This window comes from Tupaia chinensis, unplaced genomic scaffold (assembly GCF_000334495.1).
Source record: "Tupaia chinensis unplaced genomic scaffold, TupChi_1.0 Scaffold000382_1, whole genome shotgun sequence".
Taxonomy (NCBI): Eukaryota; Metazoa; Chordata; class Mammalia; order Scandentia; family Tupaiidae; genus Tupaia; species Tupaia belangeri.
In genome coordinates this window covers 140,990-158,122 of record NW_006159884.1, presented here as the reverse complement: position 1 = coordinate 158,122, position 17,133 = coordinate 140,990, and the positions used below count along the sequence as shown (strand labels likewise).

At 36.6% G+C, this 17,133-nt stretch overlaps 1 protein-coding gene across 2 annotated transcripts in view; it reads right to left on the bottom strand.

Moving 5' to 3' along the window:
• The window catches only part of NRIP1 (nuclear receptor interacting protein 1), a 77,726-nt gene extending 61,998 nt beyond the window's left edge, over nucleotides 1–15,728 (bottom strand). For both annotated transcript variants that reach the window (XM_014589800.2, XM_027773850.1), the window contains exon 1: nucleotides 15,627–15,728. The gene's annotated coding sequence lies outside the window, so the exon portion shown is untranslated. The remainder of the gene's footprint in view (nucleotides 1–15,626) is intronic.
• Nucleotides 15,729–17,133: the final 1,405 nt, after the last annotated feature.

Below are 17,133 nucleotides of genomic sequence, written 5' to 3'. Positions count from 1 at the left end.
GGGAAAGAGAAACATGGGTGGTAAGGGGTATGGAGGGAAGATCTCAAAGCCAAACAACCCCAAGAGATGATGAATTAAAGGTAAATGAGATAATTATATTCCCTTTGTATGTGTACACGATCTGGAGGCCAGCTGGGAGACACCAGCATTCATTTGAGAAGTCCTCCTCCCTCACTGAAGCAGGCCTCCCTCACAGAAGCAGTCCTAGATTGGGGTGAGAGGTGTGGGGGTCAGCTGGTCAGTGACAGTTTCAATCAAGGGGCTAAGTTTGAGTCAAAGGGCAGTGACTTTTCCGTCAAAGCCAAACCACTAGTTATAACTATCTGCAACTAGGACTATTCAAGTGCTCAAACACAACGACCTAACAAACCACACTGTCTTCTCACAAAAGTTTTACCAACTTTGAAAAATTTTATGAATTTATAAATTCCCTATATCATCAAATAACTTACTCTTGACATAATGGGAGCGAAATAGAAGACACAGAAGAATAACTTTAGCATCAGGCTGGCCCTGTAGCATATCGATTAAGCACTGTACATTCCCACATGGCCGGGCAGCTTGAAATGCCAGCCTAGTGACTTCAGAAACACGCAGGCACATGTATGTGTATGCTCAAAGCATTGATGGGGGACCAGAAGGTAGTGGGGACCAGCAGGTGCTGGACTCCTACACAGCCAGCCATGGTCTGTGTCCCAGACATGGCAGCTTATTTTCTCATTTTACCCTATTCTCTCTTTCTGCTCAAATTAAAACATAATAATAATAAATAAAAGTTAAATAAATAATTCTAAAATAAATAAATAAATAAACCTGACCAGTAGAAGAAATGGAGGAAAAAGAATTGTGGCATGACAACACCCCGTAGAGAGGTGCTTCCTCCCCTCCCCTTGCCTCTCTCTATCTCTGTCTCTTTCTCTCTCACACATGTCCTCTGGCAATAAAATAGTAGTAAAAAAAAATTTAGAATAAAGCAACTCTAGGGACCAGCAGGGGGCATGGTGGTTAAGGTGCTGGACATTCCCACATGGCTGAACACAGTTTGAGTCCTGGACCTGGCAGCTTGCTTTCTCACTCTTTCTCTCTCTCTGGTCAAATTAAAATAAATGAATAAATAAATAAAATTAAATAAATAATTATATTTTTTTAAAAAGCAACTCCATACTTAATATAATCTGTAATATCTGTAATATATGGCAACTATTGAATAATAAATATTTTTATTACTTGTCATTTTTGAAAAGCTATTTGTATGAATTATGGTTTTAAACAAATTATTTAATCCACTAAGAAAAGTAAAGATTTCCTTTAAAAACTTCCTCAGCATATTTTCCAGTAGTAAATAAAAAAGGCAGTAAACATAAAAAAAAAAATAGCAATACAAATTATTCAGTTAGCAAAACTTCAAACAAAGGAGTCACTGAGTCAATTTAATTGAGGACTTTTTTTTTTGGGGGGGGTTTGCTATAGGGCGCATGCGCTCACCAGAAAAAGAGAGAGCGAGGCAGAAAGCAAGAAATCACACACACACACACCCGCCGCCGCCGGGGGGATGGCCACACTGCAATCCCTTCTCCTCCATTCTCCTCTCGGGATCTTGGACGTACATGTGCCCGGCATGAGTTTAAGCCACCGGGTCCAGGACTCAAACCATGGTAGACTACATGGGAGTCCAGCAATATAGACATTACACCAATAGCTGGTCCCATATTTTTTTCTTTCTTTTTTTTTTTGGAGAGTTAATTGGGGACTTCAATTCAGAGAGGAGATCTGCTCATCTCTGTTGGCGATATAATGGGCTCAAGAGCACTCTTGGCCTCCTCCTTTCCTTCCCTGCATCTTCCTTGGGTCTTTCTACATAAAAGAAATGAAGCAGTAAGGAGAGCAGAGGGTTGAGTTAAGACTGAATTAAAAGAGAAAGCTATATAGACTGACCAAAAATGTACGCAATGACTTTACTTTTTTAAAATATTAGTTTCTCTGACTACAAGACAATTCAAAATATTGCTTCTTTAAATAATGAGCCATAGTAAATGCTGGAAAATTAAAATGATCATCTCTGAAGTACCTTATTTTAAATGTAGGTCAACTAGTTAAGTACTAATAAAAAAGAAAAATGTCCATAATCTCAAAATTCCAAAGGACTTTTATTTCCTTGGAATTATATCCAAAAAATTTAGAGCTGTATTTCCCATAATTAGTCAAGATCATATCCAAAAGGTTATTTACAAAATAATAAAATTGGACCATCCATGGCAGTGCAAGCAGGCTAATGGTGCTAGCTGGGAGAGGAGGACAACATGACAGTCCTGGGTTCCCTCACTGTCTTCCTGCCCCTCCAAAAAACTGACTGGGTGTGGTGCTGTATTGCCCATAACCCCGGCTACTCAGGAGGCTGAGGTAGGAGGATTGTGACATGATAAGACCTGTCTGGAAGGGCAGGAGTTGTGGGTAGGAAAGGCTCAACCGTGATATTAGGCCCTGCAAAGCTAGAAGCCACATAGACAACTGCAGGTTCAGATTCCTGGGTGGACTTGAAAATACAGGAGAGTATGTAGGTACCAAGGATCTTGAAGAGCTGGAGAGCGAGGGGAAGGTGAAGATGGTGTGACACTATTCCATTGAGAATGTTTTCTCTCTTTCATGCATGTAAATCATCTCTTTACAAAAAATAATAGTAATAACTAAAACGCATGAATACCATGTGCCATGAACAGCATTTAGTGTTATGGTTTAATTCCTGTAATTCCCAAAACAACGCTATGAAGTTATCTCCATTTAACAATGAGAACACTGAGTCTTAGAAAGGCAGGGAGATTTGCCTGTAGTAAACAATTAATAAATGGCAGAGTTCAGATCCACACTTAGATGACAAGGTCTTGTTTAAAACTATCATACCACAGTGTCTCCATCCTTGTCAATTTCAGTCCATTTACCCATAAACACTGCCTTTGACACAAGGTTACCTTAAAATTTTAAGTAGACTCAAATGTACTTCTATACAATAATGATGACTTTGAAAATGGAATGTAAGCTTTAAAATAACTATCTAGTTACTGTCATTAACTTTTATTAACTAGATACATGTAAATTCCAGTTATTGACAAGAGTGCTAGTCATATATTCTCTCACTTAATCATTATCTATGAAATAGATATTACCCAACTTTACAGCTGAGGCCTCACAGAGAAGTTGAGTGACTTGCCCAGGTGAGAGAGAGATCTGGGATTTAAACTCAGGTCAGTGTATTTCTGTAATGCATACCACAAATCACTACCTAAAAAAGCCTCCAAAATGTCAGACCAATCGCCTTGGTCAGCCAGTCTCTTGATCATTTCATTAAATAGGAACAGAATGTTTTTAAATTTTTTATCAAATCTTCTGTGCCTAGGATTATGCTGGAGACACAAATATAACTGTAAGTCCCCGCTGACCGCACTAGACCCTAAAAATACATTCCTAAGGTATCTACCTTCTGGCAATTTCTTTTGGCAAATTTACCAAATGCGTTGCTTTTGTTACTACCATTGCATAAACACTGAGTTTTCTTTACTTGGAATAAAGCCTGTCCAAAAAAAAAACTTTTCAGAGGAAAATCTCTAGGACTTTTTAAGTATCAGAGAGCTGAGGAAATGTTGACACTTTAAAATAAATCTTGACCTAGTAAGAACTGGCACTGAGCCTTTTATTTTCTTGCAGTCAGCAAATCTACACACCTATAAAAATTCAAATAGTAGTTAAGGGCATGCATTTTGAAGCTGTTCCCTGTGTGGTGAGTCACTTCCAAACTCATACTTTATACTGCAAACTTTTTTAACCTGGATACAGGGACAGAAATCACTTCTAAAATCTGTAACTGTAACATAGTGAAAGGAAAAGTCAATCCATGTGGGATTTCAGTGGTTCCCCCTGGGGAAAAAACTTAGTATGGGCTCCTGTGTACTACCTTGCATTAAAGTTCCAACACATATCAGATACTTTGTTCCTAACTCTACCCTGAACTAGATCTTTGCAATAATGAAAAAGAAGGTCAGTTTAATCACCCAACAAACATAATAAGCAAGTATGTATGAGGCGAGGACAGCCAGAGGAAGTGAACTAGGTCAGTAGGTGGCAGATGGTAACTGGTTTAAACTTGAAAGCACTCAAACCATGGATCAGGGTTTGTGAGAACACTTCAAAGTAGAAGCAAAGAAAGAACACTGGAAAACGTATAGAAGAAAAGGTCCTAATTTACAAAGACGCACTATCAAGTAAAACAGTGGTCATCCCAAAACTATTTCTTTTGAAAAATAGAATAGAATTAACGATATTGTCGGCAACATGCTATCTTTCTGTAAAATTACATTGATAACCACACACTTGATGTACTTCCTCATTTATTCTGCATAAGATTCCTATGATGTAGCTGTACCCTTATTTTACGGATCAGGAACAGACGCTCCAGCTACATGATTTGCCAACAGCCTACGTGCAAAGCCAGAGCACGAAGACAAACCTTAGGATTCAAAGGCCAGCATTTTCCATGCTACTGTATTAAACTGTGGCCATGACGGTGGCTGCTCTTCATATCTATGTGAGAGGTAAAAGAGAAGCATACCTTTGGCTAAAATTAAAAACAAAAAATTACCTCTGCCTTTTCTCAGGAGAAACAAAATTCCTCCTATTCCTAATGAATGTTTCTTTTAAAGGGTCAGCTTATAAGCTAACAATTCGTGATCATGTGATAACCCCGTCAGAAAAGTTAAACATTTGAACCAATTTTAAATAGTTATGTATTCATATATATAGTCTGGTATAAAAAGGAGACAACATGATAATCCCCGTGTAACATCAAAGTAACCTAACCAAGGTAAGACACGTTATGCTATTGAAAAGGCTAAAAGCTAAGAAAATTGCATTCTGGGGTTACTAGAGTAAGTTTAAATTATATGTGACTTTCCAAAAAGATAATATAATGATGCTTTTCACCCTTAGCCGAAACTCAACGGAGTACTTAATACTATGAAAATAGCAAAGTAGCATGAACTCGAGAAGGTACCACTATTAATTCAAACTTCATGCACATGTGTTTAATACTCTTATCAAAGTAACTTTTTTTAAGAGAGATTTTTGCTATAGGGTGTGTGTGCTCCCTAGAGAGACAGAGACAGAAAATGAGAAACTGCCACCACCCCCAAAGGGATGGTCACACTGCAATCCTCTCTCCTCTACTCTCCTCTCAGGATTTTAGGCATACACACATAGGCACTTGGCATGTTTTAAGTCTCCAGGTCCGGGACTCGAACTGCAGTAGACTACATCAGAGTTCAGTGACGTAACCAGTACACCATCTGCTGGTTCCTCAAAGTAACTTTAATAATATTCACTGTCGGGGCCAGCGGTGGCATGGTGGTTAAGGTACTAGATGCCCACGTGGCTAACAACTATGGTTCAAGTACCGAACTTAGTAGCTTACTTTCTCTCTTTCTCTAACTCTATGGACAAATAAAATTAAAACCAATAATGAAGGAAATTAAATAATTCTTTAAAAAATATTCACTGTCAGGTTATATTAATATCTATTAGAATAAACAGGCTTTCTTTCAGAATTTCATTTACACTGTAAAATAAAACCAAAAGATCTTTTCTTTTAACTAACATTCAAAAAAAGTTGAGCTTTGCGCGGTGGCAGTATCATAGCCAATAAGGTTTATCACGATTATTGCTAGTTAAAAAAAAAAAAAAGTTGGAATGTTTTCTGAATTTAATAACTTAGGTAATAAAGAATAAGGGCTTTGTACACTGCCTAAATATGACTGGAAAGCCTATAACGTTAGCCTCTCAAACCTAGTCAGGTGCCAAAAGAGTATTATCCAATCCTTCATCGTATTTTGTTATGAGTGAGGAAGAATTAAAAATCACAATCATTGTCTCCTCCGCCCAAGTTCAGTTTCTGCTGCTACTCTGGGTCACGAACACCTAAGCATTTAACTACATAAGATCCTAATCAGCCCGAATGTTCGGAGGCCGCTCTGCATGTCATGACAATACCATTCCTAGTTGAAGCTGCTGATTCACTGAAACCTGCCTCCTCTCTGAACCTTGCACCATCTCTTTCTGCCCATGAACAAATGTATCGCCTTCACCCAGACATATATGAAGTCATATTCTGTTTTTAAGGAAGAAAAAAAACCTCCCTAAGTTGAAAGTGTTTCTGTTCCTATATACTGTTCACACAGTTGGAATCCTGCTCCAACTAAACAAAAAAATTCATATCATCTCAAATTCAGCAACATTTAGATCCTCCATTATCAAGGCAAGGTATTTAGTTTTAAATACTCCTAGGAAATAGAATCGACAGGGTTGGGGTCACCTTTAAAAAATGTAGAGAAATCTGTGAAATGAGGCCTTTTAAAAAATGTATTGTTTCCTCAATGTGAATTCAATATGAAAATTAAGGATCAATTTTAGGAAATTAACAAAACTTTTAAACTCCTTTTTTAAAGTTGTTACAATCCTACAGGTTAATTTTTTACTTTCACCAGAGGCATCTGAATTTTCTTTCTTTTTTAATTTTAATTTAATTTTATTTTTTTCATAGGGTCTACTTGAGCTCCCTGGAAAGAGACTGAGAGAGGGAAAGTCAGAAATCACTCTCCAGGGTAGATGGCCATACCTTTTTTCTCCATTCTCCTCCTAGGATTTCGGGCACACTGCATAATTTTCAAGCTACCAGGTCCAGGACTCAAACTGGGTCACATCACCTATGTGATAGTCTAGCACCTGAACCACTGTGCCACTTGCTGGCCCCAGCATTTTCTTTCTCGAGGAATAGCAAAGAGACCTGCTATGGGAAACATTCAGCTAACATACTAAATCCATCTCTCTTGTTATTAGGTAAGGAGCATTAAAAGATCAACCTATATGTCATATTAAGATACAGATATTTATATATTCAGCAATATACTATTATAGGCATTATCATAAATACTCATGCCATACTTCGGAATCTGCAAATTCCTAATACATATGCTATCATTTCATCTTCACACAAGCCATATGAAAAAATCTATTGCACAATAAATGTAAGTAACTTGTATAATATAATGGATATGTTTTATCTTTTCTTTGATCATTTCTAAAGCTTTAAAATGGTATCAGGCGATACCCTGGAGTTTCATTTCATCAGCACTTTGAGTTTTCGCCCTTTACGTGTAAGACATTAAGCTTAGCACTTTGTAACACAAATTTATAAAAGACACAGCCCCTTCCCTTTAGAAGTTTATACTTTTGCTAAGGAGATGAATAAGAAGCTGTGATAAATAAATGCATGGTAAATGGTACTCACCAACTCTACTATGGGAGAGTGGAAGTGGATATGTGTTTAAACACTGTCCACGGGATCAAACACACCACAGGACAGGTAGCGTTTTGGAAAAAGAAAACTAAGAAAGATATCTAACATGAAAGTAGTAAAAATACTGTAACAGTGTCAGTACTACTAACATGTTTAGGGTAAGGTCAGCACAAACTAATATTCGATACTCGGGTAAGCAGAAGTTGGATAGAAGTAGAATTCTGTCTGTATCTTGCAAACAAAGGTCTTTGTTCAGAATAACGATACTTTTATCAGAATGTTTTATTTTGATATAGTATACAGAATGCATTGAGTAATAAAAACTAAAAAGCAAAAGACCAGATGGAAATTACTACAGAAACTAACAAGCTGGAAGTATTAAACTCACTCATTCTTCCTTTTCTAACAAAAATGATTACTGATATAGGTATATGTATGATTGTCTGCTATCATGTGTTCAGTATGTAAAAACACAATTCAAAACCAAAAACCTGCCAACATACCTTCAGGAAAGACTGCCTAAATCATCTAATAATGTTTATAATCATCTAATAATTCTATAGTAAAATAAAACTTTCACAACATCACCTTTGAATTTATTCTAGGGTAGCATATATGATCTTGTAAGTTATATATATATATGTATATATATCTCTATAAGGAATCATTTATAAATGTACTTTCCAAATTGATTACCAACATTATGACCCAACAGAAAAACATATATATATATTCTTAAATAACCATAAATTCCTAACCATGATAATAAGCCCTATTTTTTTTGAAAACCTCATATCTACATATTACCTTTCAAAGGAATATACATTATCACTTTAATAAAAAAAAAAACTACTTTCAAATTATTCAAATTATCAAAATATATTAATACCTATAATTGAAAATTGTGGTTTCTATTTCCTTTAAATATTCCCTCCCTCAGAGAGAAAATCTATATAGGCAAATTTTTAGTAGTAAAATAAGTGTAATGGGCTGTCCTCTTGACTTAGGAGTTGGGAGACCTGATCCCACATAGCCAACCATGCAGATTGAGTTTTGGCCCTGTTGACTTGAAAAACATGCTGGGCATGTGTGTGTATATACCCAAAACGGGCATGTGTGTGTATATACCCAAAACCTGACAAGATGGAGAAGTAGAAGAGAAAAGATTGTGGCATGACCACATTCCACTGGGAAATGACTTCTCTCTCCCTCGCTCCCTCGCTCTGTCTCTCAGGCAAAAACATGCACTTTAGGCGATTAAAAAAAAAAAAAAAGTTAATCCCCATGCATTTGATATTTAGTCAAATACTTATGTCCCTCCTAGATGCTCAGCATTTTTCCAGGTTCTTCAGATATATCAGTGATGAAACCAACAGAAATTCCAGTCCTTTGAGATCTTCCATTCCAGAACGTCCAAGCAATCAATAAACTATAAATGTATTTCTATATTTAATTCTATTTTTACAGGTGTTAAGTGTCATATAAAAAACAAACAAACAAAAACAAACAAACAAAAAAAAACAAGATCAGTGTAAGGAGGAGGAAAAGGGGAGGCTTCCATTTTATTTAAGTGGTCACTGGTCACCAGCCAAGCCTCACTGAAAAGGTGCTACGGCTTCTATGGGCTACCGCAAAGACTTTAGTTTTGTACCAGGCAAGATGAAAGGTTTTTTCTTTAGAGAGAGATTTTTGCTATAGGGTGTGTGCACTCACTGGAGAGACAGAGGAAGACTGAGAGACAAAAAGGAAAAAAAATCACTCCCCAGGAAGGATGGTCACACCACAATCCCTTCTCTTCCATTCTCCTCTTGGGATGCTGAGCATGTATGCACATGTGCCCAGCATGAGTTTCAAGTCTCCAGGTCTACAACTTGAACTGTGGCTAACCATTATACCATCTGCTAGTCCCAAGATGAAGGGATTTAAGCAGAGGAACAACTTTCTGCCTTTAACAGCCAATGAGATGTATAATTAGAATAGGGCATCAAAAAGTATTGATTTCATTTAAGAGGGAGGAAGTAGCACTATCTAAAGTGTCATGTTGTGGGGTAACACAGTAAAACAACTTGCCCAGACTTGGGACCCAACCTAATAGCTAAAATGTGTGACTATGTCAACTACTGAAAAGTGCTTCACTCCCCACAACAACTCTCCATATGTGACCATCTTTACAGGTTAGCAGTCCCTTATCCACACTCCAGTTCTGAATACTGAAAAGCTTTAAGTGGTAAAACTTGGTGGCAAAATTAAAGTGTGACACCTTATAGTCTTGACAAATCTCACATAGCAAATATATATATAAAGTAACATTAACCCTCAAAATTCAGGTGGCCTTTCAATATCCCAGTTAAAAATCACATGAACAATCTACATGTATGCATATATACTATTTTTTTTTTTTTTTTTTTTTTTTTTTTTTTTGCTATAGGCACATACACTCTCCAGAAAGAGAAAAACGGAAAGTGAGAAATCATCTCCCCCAGGAGTGATGGGCACACTTCAATCCCTTTCCTCCATTCTCTTCTCGGGATTTTGGGCATGCACACATGTGCCGGGGATGGTTTTCAAGTTGTCATGTCTGGGACTAGAACTATGGTAGGTCATCTGGGGGTATAGTACCCAAACCACCACACCACCTGCTGGCTCCCACACTATTTCTTAAATGTCCTACTTTATTCAGACTATAGTGGAGTCACAACATATGACAATTCATCAATTTTCCAATTAAACCAGCTATGTTTAAAAAAAAAAGGGAAATTCTATCAAACATATAATATCAAGTAGGATAGAAAATGTGCTACTGCTATAGTTTTTACAGTTTATATAGATACATATCTGTCATTCAACATGTCCCATAAATACTGGCTAACTGCTTTATCTGATGTTCAGTCAAATAAGATGCTATTTATTCTAAGACAGGAGGAGAACAGGCTGTTTGAGACCTACTTACAATGGTACATCAGCATCAATGATGGCACCTTGCTCTTGGATTTTTAAGGACAATATTAACTAGACAGTAATTTGACTAAAGCATTGTCTTTAAATAACCCAAGATGTAACTCTATACTGGGCTGTCGAACATGGCAACCACCAGACACATGGGGCTACAGAGCGCGTTAAAGGTGACTAGTCAGAAATGAGATGCGCTCCGAGTAAAAATACACCCATTTCAAAAACTTAGTATGACAAACAATGCAAAATGATCTCATAGCTGTATGTAAATTATTCACTGAAAATATAATATTTTGCAGATACTGGGTTAAATAAAACTTTACTAAGATCACTAGTTTATTTCTCATGTTTAATGTAGCTATTAGAAAATTTAAAGTTATATAAGATGGCTCACACTATACTTCTACTGAACAGCTCTGCTCTATAGTTAAAAATCCAAAAAAAAAAAAAAAGAGATTATACTAAAACTTGTCAAAACCTTATACTCCAGAATGAATAATTTCACCTAGGTGGAATACAAACACGAAGATTGCAAGAAATCAGAAATGCTGAAATAAGCTTTTTCTAACTCAAGAGTATCTACTATTTTAAATATTCAAAGAAATATCTAAAACTTCAACATATTTTTAAAAGCCTTTATTATATATCTGATTTGCTTCAAAATCCAAAGTATAAATAGGAGGGTTCCATGTCCTAAATTTCTTAAGTAGGGTTAAGACAGATTCAGGTTCTCTGAATCAAGTACATATTACAATGGAATAAGAAAATATGCAATTTATTTTTTTTTAAGAGACAGGAAAATTCGAATAACTTTTACAAAGCAATTTCAGAATTTATATTAAGTTGAAGAAACATTCATGTGTCTCATAATAAAACTGATTATGAGTAAAAGACATACTGATCGACATTCCTAAACAAGCTAAAAAACACTTTTAAGTATCTTTTATTCCAAAGGTAAACCACTCTGCGTTGCCACACGTGTGTGTATATATAGTCATCAAAAATGAATGCTTATTTCTACCAAAAGATACAAAGAAGTTCACAGCAGTCTTATCCGCAGCCACTAACTAGAAAGATACTCAATATCCGTTTACAGTAGAAAAGGTAAATGGTGGTTTATGGCCAACTAAAGTAGTACAGGTATAACTCAATGCTCTGCTTTGCTGAGGATACATGGGAAGGTCCTCAGTTTTCATCCCAAGGTCTCTCTGTATATACACGGGGCATGTGTGCACATTTCCATGTTCCTAGCTGGCTGCAAAGCTAGGGATACATCATGGCTTGAGACCCTGTGGAGGTGGCTGTGTTCTTCCAGTCCCACTCTCTCTCTGTTTCCCTCTCTCACAGAAGAAATGAATAAATTTTAATAAATAAACATTTTTTAAAAATGACGTTATCACTATACAATGGAATGTAGATAACTTGAAGAGAAAACAAAAGATGTACACCATATGGATGACTTTCATAAACATATGTTAATCAAAAAAAAAAAAAAAATCAGACACAAAAGAATTCCTACGGGGCCAGCCTGTGGTAGGACAATGAAGGCTGCTGGAACCCACATGACCAGCTGTGTGGTTTCAGTCCTGGACCTGGGAGCTTGAAAGACACACCAAGAGCATGTGCATGTGTGCCCAAGATCCTGAGAGAATGGAGAAGAGATTATGGCTTGGTCATCTTCTGTAAGGGGTGATTACTGACCACCTCTCTCTCTCACTCTCTGACTTCCTTCAGTGAACACATACATCCTATAGCAAAACTTAAAAAATAAAAAAAGGATTTATATGATGTAATCCCAAAGTGCAAAAACAGCCCAAACCAATAAAAGATGCCAAAGATTAGTTTCTGCTGAGTGGACACAGTATTGACTAGAAAATACACCAATATGCTATCCGGGGCAGGATGCTGGTTACCCAGGGTGTGCTTGGTTGCTGGGAAAGTCGTGATGTATTTTTCTATGCAATAATGCATCACGCCTTTCCCAAAATCCTAGTATTTATGTATATTATTGAGCTAGCATATGATCATATGAAGTTGTACATCAGTAAAAAGGATTTTTTTAAAATTAAAGAACATCAAGGGAAAAAAAAAGAAACAAAACATAAGGGACACAAAACTAAAAACCTATCTGTTGATGATAATGCGTATGGTAATTTCTTTGGACTAACATACAGTGTACTCATGCTGGGAAAAATTAATTAATAAAAAATAAATAAAAATTAAAAAAATATCTTATACATAATGATTTATGAGAAGATTTTTAAAAGTTGGTGGGAGAAATAGAATTAAATTATAAATTTCTTTTCAAAAAAACTAAAACACATGTATAGTTTTTTCATAATGCACATTTTCTATGTATTTTTGAATACCTCCTTTAGTTTCAATAGTTACTTAAAACCATTTCCTATTGTAAATTTATGAGAATTTGTTAACTTCAACTAAACTTAATTTCTTTGCTGTTTCACAGTAAAAAGCTAAACTCTATTCAAACATACTCTTAATTTTGAAAGCATACACATTTTTGAAAGCATATACAGTTACATTTTTGACAGCATATTGCATTTTTGAAAGCATATACAATTATCCATTTCGTAAATGGATATTCATGAAGGCTTTAAAAATAAAACATTTCTCTAATAAATATGCTCGAATACTTATATCTTCAAATAATTAATTATAATAGCTAATTCTTATCCTCAACTTAAAAAGTTAATCCTAGACGCCACAAAATCCAGTTTCTGCATCATATGATTTCTTTTACTGACAAAAGTATTTATAGTAAAAGGTAACAAAGCTGAACTTAACTAGTACTTATGGTTTATTTACAAGTTCCTTAACAGTCTTAATTGCTTGAGTTTAACAATCTGATTTTACTTTCTCCCTATGACTGAAGGAGGAAAGAAAATGGTGCTTTGCAGTAATGAACAACCTTAAACATAAAGGAGTATGTATGTATGTATGTATGTATGTATCTATGTATGTATTTGTAAGAAATCATGTCCTCAAGGTTTAGAATCCACATGGATTTGAAATTCAGCCATAAGTTTTTTGGGTTTTGTTTTTAAATTCATTTATTTATTTCCTCAGCAAGCAAGACAGATAGACAGACAGACAGGTGCTCCCAACAAGATCTTCATGCCAAGATAAACTCCAGACTAAAAGAAAGGCACTCAGAGTGTAAATGCTGCTATCCACCGCAGTCCCAGCCAGCATGGGATCATGAGCATGTGCAGGAGGGGGTCTCCGGATACAAACCTGGAAGCCACCCCATGGGCTAGCCTTGCAGAGCACTGCATCACCACTGTACCACCACTGAGCACCAAGGGTGTTTTTTAGTTTCTTTTGTTCCAAAAGATTAATACAATGTTCTGGGAAACCAAAACTATATCCATCCAATCCTAGAAATTTATACTGCTTGACGAATGATTAAGAATTTGTAAAACCAGGATCAAATGGTAGTATAGTGGTAAAATATGACAGGCAATCTCACCTGAGAAGTCCCCATTCAATTTCAGAGACTTCCCTGAGTACACCAGGCACATGTGTGCCCATGACCTGGGGCTGGCTAGGGGATACAGGTAGATAATAGCACCAAAATCCAATTGGGGGCCTGGCGTTTGGTGTGATGGTGTGAAATGGTGTGAAGCCACTGGATCCTATATGGCTGACTATAGACCCAGAGGTTTGAAAAACACTTCAGGCTCATGTGTGTATATATCTAAAATCCTAGAAGAGAATGAAGGAGAATGGATTTCAGTGTGGCTATCCCCTGGGTGTTGCTTTCTCACTTTCCCTCTCTGTCTCTCTCTGTCTGTCTTTCTCTGGTAAGCACACACACCCTATAGCAACTTAAAAAAAAAAAAAAAAAAAAAAAGGGATCCTTTTGAGGTTGCTGTCTCTGTCTCTCTCACCCTTCCCCTCTTTTCCTCATGGAAGGAATAAAAAGCTTTAAAAAAAGAAATTTGCAAAACCAATTTTGGTGTTATTTCATGTGAATATAAAGCATGAATATTAAGTTAATAAGTATATATTCAAAGAAGTTAATCTATTGATTACAATCTTAACAGACATATTATTTTCAACGTCATTTATGTGTCCTTCTTTCACCTGTTTCGTCCAACATGAACAAAGTTTTAAAATGAAAAACAAAAGACATAAGCAAGATACAGAGTTGAACATTAAGAATGAAACCCTGGATACAGGACCAAGGGGACCATGCTCATCACTAGCTAAGCCAAACTGGGTGCCATATCCACATGGAGGTCTTTGGAATACACTACAGACTGAACATTTTGTGTCTCCAAAATTCATACATTACCACCTAATCCCCAGTGGGAGGGTATTTGTAGGTGGGGCCTCTGAGAGGTAGTAAGTGAAGAGGGCAGAGTTCTCATGAATGAGATTAGTGCCCTAATAAAAGAAGCCCCTGGAATTCCCTGATGCCTTGTGCCAAGTGAGATTACAGTGAGAAGACAGCCATCTAGGAGAGAGTGTGACTTCAGCTAACACTGAATTTGCTGACACCTCAATCTTGGACTTCCCAGCTTCCAGAAATGAGAGAAATAAATGTCTACTGTCATCTATAAGCCACCTAGTCTATGGTATTTTGTGATAGCAGCAGAAATGGACAGAGACAAGAATGCAAAAGACAAAAGCACAAAGCAGGTAAGTTCCTTAACTAATGATCGTCTTCTTTCTCATTACCAATAACATTATTTCTTTCCGGTACTATGTTACATGTCCTGAGACTCTAGGTCTACAAGTAGATGAATTATTATGGTAAACCAACCCAACCATATGTGATAATGCAAAGAGGAAACCAAGCAGATGGATGTTCAGAAGCAGAGCCAGGTGGCCTGGGTGAGTACATCTATGGATCCTGACGACAGACTGATGGAAATACAGATGGCACCTGATCCCTACACTACCAGGTAGGGCTGTCACAGGCAGGAAGGTCTTTAAGGCCACTGAATGTTTAATATACATTATACACTTCACAGTGTCTTAGATGGATGGGAATTTTTTGTATCTCATTTTGAATCAGGACACTCTTTAAAATAATTCTATACTGAAGAAGTAAAATGTAAACACCTCAGATATTTAAAATGGGCAAAACTGGTTTGATTCAAACTAGATATTTAACTCGCTTACATAAAATTCAAATTTATCAAGACTGAAATATATCCCTCTTTTCTGTACTAACATCAAACTAGTTTATCGGTATCTAAAAGCTAAAGAAAAATAAACACAATATAGCATAATAATCATCCTTTTCTATCAATGGAAAGCCTTAATTACATTTTTTTAAATTATGCAATGAGACATAATACAATACCTTCTGCATGTGTTTCTTCCAATGTTAAAATAATGAGTCCTAAGAAGAGTTCCGAAATAGCTTACAATCCAAACACTCCCTGAAAATTAAGAAAAATAACTATTACTTTAAGTGCACTTTATCTCAATTTCAATAGCATGTTTTACAAGTGTTAAACTACTGAAAAAAATAAATCCTCTCAAAAACAAGGTATGTATTGCCAGATAAATAGGATTCTATTATATATGCTTTCCTTGAGTAGAGTTGTTGACTATAGCTGATATTTAAAAAAAAAAAAAACAAACAAAAAAAACACATTACAGAATTATTTACCAAAACATACTCCCTATCTGTCTTTAAACTACTGTAAAGGCTGCCACCTATAATCAAGGATGTGAGAAATTAATGCCAAGGATAAAGAGGAATTCTGTTTAAGCCCCCTGGGAGAAAAAGTATTAGAATTATTTGATAGTTGTGGCAGAGTCTGAAACACTTCATTTCTTATCCAACCACTGGGAACAGAAAATGTTAAAGTCAGAATAAGAATCATCCTGGATATATAGAATGACATTGACATGTGGAAAAGTTTACACTTTTCAGGAAGACATGGGTAGATGAAAGTTTTGGGTTAGTAAGAAACATAACCTATACTTTAAGACTATGGTGACAGGAAATTTCAGCGAAGCCAAGAGTCCTATGGACAATAAGGCTGGCAGAAGTGCATAACCTATGATCAATTGTCAACGGTTATAGCTTTGACTGAAAATAAATTCATAAACCTGAATCTTAACCTCCTCAAGTGAAATAGCTTTTTTTCATTGTCAGTTCACTTTTCCCTGAGCCTTCCAATTCCCTAAAACCATATACAGGCACCAAATTTGTTTTTATTGGTGGGGAGGCAGATTTTTGCTATAGGGTACATGTGCTCACCAGAGAGACAGAGAGAGATGGAAAGAGGAAAAGTTGAAAAATTATCCGCCAAACGGGATGGCCACAATCCCCTCTCCTTCACTCTCTTGGGATTCAGAGCATGCACACAACAAGCACGCAGCATAAGTTTCAGGTCGCCAGGTCCAGGATTCAAACCACAGTCGACTATGTGGGAGTCCGGTGCCTCAAACACCATGCCACTCACTGTCCCCTCAATTTTTTTAAAGTGATGCTTCCCCAACATCCAAGCCAAGCAGGGTCTTCAATTACTATGCTGACCTTACACACACTTTATCTGTTATTTCCCCTATGATTGTAAGCCTTCCATTCATCATGTTTCTTTTTACTTTTTCTTTTCAAAGAGAGGGTCATACTCTGTTGTGATCCTCCTGCATCAATTTCCCAGCAGGGACTAAAGGCATGCATTACCAAACCCAGCTCTTTCTTAGATCAGGTTTCACTATGTTGCTCAGGCTTGCTTTAAGCCTGTACTTTTTCTGCCTCAGCCTCTCTGAATCAATGAGGTTGGGGTATAGGTGCACAACACTGTACCCGGCCTTCGGGTTGGACTGGGGATCGAACCTAGTCCTCTGATGTG